Source organism: Psammomys obesus, unplaced genomic scaffold, assembly GCF_907164565.1.
Source record: "Psammomys obesus unplaced genomic scaffold, mPsaObe1.curated_primary_1811, whole genome shotgun sequence".
NCBI classification, from domain to species: domain Eukaryota; kingdom Metazoa; phylum Chordata; class Mammalia; order Rodentia; family Muridae; genus Psammomys; species Psammomys obesus.
The window spans coordinates 22016103-22020484 of record NW_026585797.1 but is presented as its reverse complement, the minus strand read 5'-3'; the positions used below and the strand labels follow the sequence as shown (position 1 = coordinate 22020484).

Below are 4382 nucleotides of genomic sequence, written 5' to 3'. Positions count from 1 at the left end.
TTTTTTTTTTTCCCATTTAGTAAATAGAGTTTGTCATGATGTTTAAACAGTATGAAGAAATGAGTCCTCCAGCTTTCAAAGTGAATGACAACTAAATTGACAAAAAGTGGCTGGAGGGCTTCTTTATTTTGTCACATTGTTGCTCAGGCTAGGTAATTCAAAGGTGCTTCCTGCTGATTTATGTTCGACAGCTTCAAAGTCTACCCATCTTAAAATCATTAGTTCTATGTAAATCCTTTTTGAGGTTCTCTCTGAACTTACAAATGTAGTCATGGATTGTGGCTATGTGGACTGACTTAAAAGCTCACAAAATACGTGACTGCCCTTGTCACCCTTACTACCAAAGTGTTGTGTTCCAAGGAGCGGAGTCAATGTCAGACTGATGCTCCAGCCCATTCTAGGGGAGCTGAAAGTCAGCATGTATTCTAAATCAGTAAGCTTGCCATATTTTATTTATTTCTGATCTGCCAGTAGATTGATTCATATTTGTAAAACATTGCTTGCATTGACTTCAACCTGTCTTGCACAGTAGGCTCCCGAGTTGGTATACCACTTGTGTGCACAAGGAAATTGAAGATATTGCAACAGCAATTCATATTTAGACTTACTGAAGGGTAGTTATCTCAGCAAAATGGGCTTAGGTTTGTCCCGTTACACGGTTAGGTGGAGATGCATAGGGAATTGAGCTGTAGGTCAAGAATTTTGACTCCTGGTTCCAACACAGCTATTTAATAGTTGTAAACATGGATATGGCTTTGACCTCTTTGTACTTCAGTCACTTCATTTTTGAAAGAAGGAAGACAATTGCCTTGCCAACTTCCAAAGGTCACTTTGGGAATGGAATTAGAGAATTGCTGAAACGTTTTTCTAACAGAAAATCATCTCACAAATATGAAGTATTTATATCTGACCAATCTCATTCCAAGTGATTATACTTATATATATATATATAAGTATATGTATATATATACTTATATACTTATACTCTCCAAGCCTAAATATATATATATTTATATATTTAATATATAATATATTATATATTATATAATATATAATATATATTTAATAAATATATATATATTTAGGCTTGGAGAGATCTAGAATATGGTTTAGTCTGCTATATCCACAACTTTAACAATGCTGACTGCCATGCTTACCCAGAATGCTGAAAGACTTACTGATTGTAGCTAATTGATATCCTCTTCTTGATCTAATTTACTAAGATGAATAGAATAACAAGAATATGCATTATTTTTCAAAAAAATTATAAGATATGGGCATGGAATAGTAGGTAAGGTGCTTGGCACAGAAGCCATCAGGACAATTTTGGATCCCTAGCATCTGCATAAATGTCAGACAGGCATGAGGACTTGCCTAGAATCTCACTACTTAAGAAATGGAGACAGGATTGGTCCTTAAAATGAATGAGAGTAGCCAAATTGGTGAGCTCCAAGTTCAAATGAGAGACCTTGTCTCAGTCTATGAAGTGCTTATATATTCAGAAAGCAACTCAATACCAACCTCTGGCTCCAAAAACACACTCAGTCATACATATATTCATGTACACACACACAGACACACACACACACACACACACACACACACACACACAATCACACATGCATATACACACACTGAAAATAAAGAATTGTAAGGTAAATCAAGTGCTTGCATGTATTTCTCCTTTTAATATCTCCAAATCTTGGTTTTAGTAACATCCTTGACCACTAAGTTAAGCAAAATATTTCCTAAGTACCTATAAGACACAGGACTCTTCACAGATTGTCTTCCTTTGGTCCCTACAAAATTTATTACTGTATCTCACCTAATTCCACTCCCTTGGGAATTATTGCATTACCCTTGACTCCCGAGAGCAGATGAAGTAGTTTAGCCAACACAATGTGAGCCAATATGATTTGCATCTTCCCTGAAGAGGAACATTGAACTGCCATTGTGAGACTCCCTGGGGTTTATTCAGCAAGCAGAAAATAAACAACCTTGAATTCCAACAGGACACAGAAGTCAGCACCCTGGCTTTTTTAATCATGTAGTTACTGAAGAAAGGTTGACTATAAGAAATCCTCTTACTGGCATAGATTAGCTCTGAGAATTTGGAGTAGCTACTATGGCGGGGTCAAGCCCATTGTGGCTTTATTAAGATCTACTTCCTATGTATTCATTGCATACAAACAAATACAGAATCTTTCAAAAGAACAGTTTATTTTATTATATTGTTGCTGTGCCTGTTTGTATGTGATGTGCCATGTGCACATCTGGTGTCCTTAGAAGTCAGAAGAGGGCGTGGGTTCATCTGGAGCTCGAGTTATAGACAGTTGTGAGTTGCCTTGTGGATGCTAGGAATCAAACCTACGTTGTCTAGAAGAGCAGCCGGGGCTTCATAACTGTTGAGCCACCTCTCTAGCAACACTTTACAATATTTTCATTTGACACATAGCAGTTTTACACACTGATGAGCTTCATAAAAAAATTTTTATTCAGGTATGTTGTGCCCTTCAAACTTGTCCCCATATAGAACATTTAAAGCCAAGATATTTTTATGTGAATTTCATAGTAAATTTTTGAGCTTTGAATTGAATAAAAATAGACAGTTTATACTATCATTATCTAGGAAAAGCCTCATGAGCAAAACCGTCTTTGCTCATGAAAGAAGCTGATGAACACATAGTTCATATCTTTGCTCACGAAACATGAAGTTGATGAATACATACTTTATACATTTGAAACAAGCAAGCCAGGTGACCATATTTTAAAGAAATATGTTGACAAGGACCGTAGGACTTAAAGAAAGATTTAAATAACTCAATTTTCATCCTACCGTTGATGATAGGTAGAGCCTGGGTTTAAGCCCACTGGTGTTTCTTATGGTCCTTAGGGCTCATCTGTGAGTATTGGACTCACTCGGTCTGCAAGCACATCCTGGGAATCTCACATGTGTATCTGTCAGGATTTCAGTTCTGCACCACATAAACTGGCAGAAACAATATTTGCATTTCTAGGTGGATGAAGTGAAGGAGCAATGTCTGTGTAGCCTCTGATTTACCAGGATATGTTGGGATGCAATGTGCAGCACCTAACTCAAAGAAAGCATAATCCAGAAGAGAAACAAGATGTATGCATTTACAATAATATAATGGACACCGCAATGACAGCAAAGAATTTGTACGTGTGGATGACTAAGGAAACAGGTGAAATTTTATACCGGCATTTTATATTCTTAGAAATGCCTGTAGCAGCATCCGAACCTCTCATTTATTTCTAGTATTTGACATGGATCAAACCGTGTGGAGAATAACTGAGGAGATGGCTTAGTAAGTGCTCTGCTGGACACACAAGCATGAGGATGAGAATTTAGATCCCAGAACCTGGGTAAAATGCCAGATGCGGCAACTCTCACCTGTATTCCTGAACTCTGGAGGCAGAGATAGGGGCATATCTGTAGTGCATTGGAGAGCCAGCCCAGCAACTTTGATGAGCTTCAGCGTTAGTGATTGAAAACGCATGCTTTTAAAAATGAGGTGGGGAAACCTTGAGGAAGACACCCAACAATGATCTCAAGCTCACGCATGCTCCCATGCATGCATAACACACACAAACACAGGCAAACACAAAGAGGAACATACCACACCACACACATGCCAAACACACACATATAACATACACATACCCCTACACAACATAGCATACACACAGACCTCCCACTCCTATACACACACAACATACATACATATACCAAATACACATACAGCACATATACACACATACAATTTTATCTTTTTTGTATTATCTTATTAAAATTTATTTAATTTTTATTAATTACAGTTTATTCACTTTGTATCCCAGCTGTGGCCCTCACCCCATTCTGCTCTTCCCAATCCCATCTCTCTCCCTCAGCTCCTCCCATGCCCCTCTCCAAGTCTGCTGATAGGGGAGGTCCTTCTCCCCTTCCCTTTGATCCTCACCCATCAGGTCTCATCAGGACTGGCTGCATTGTCTTCTGTCGCCTGGCAAGGCTGCTCCACCCTCAGCGGGAGGTGATCAAAGAATCAGCCACTGAGTTCATGTCAGAGATAGCCCCTGTTCCCATTATTAGGGAACCCTCTTGGAGACTGAGCTGCCTTGGGCTATATCTGTGCAGAGGCTCTAAGTTATCTTCATACATGGTCCTTGTTTGGAGTATCAGTCTCAGAAAAGACCCTTGTACCAGCGTTTTTGGTTCTGTTGTTCTCCTGGTAGAGCTCCTGTCCCCTCAAGGTCTTTCCATCTCATCCTTCTTTCATAAGATTCCCTGCACTCTGCCCAGTTTGGCTATAAGTCATGAAAGACTCCCGTTGAGCCTCTCTAGATGGGGAGACCCCGCTTCC

At 39.1% G+C, this 4382-nt stretch overlaps 1 protein-coding gene across 1 annotated transcript in view; it reads left to right on the top strand.

Moving 5' to 3' along the window:
- Lama2 (laminin subunit alpha 2) overlaps nt 1-4382 on the top strand; it is a 602337-nt gene that overhangs the window by 339492 nt on the left and 258463 nt on the right. The gene's annotated exons all lie outside the window — the stretch shown is intronic.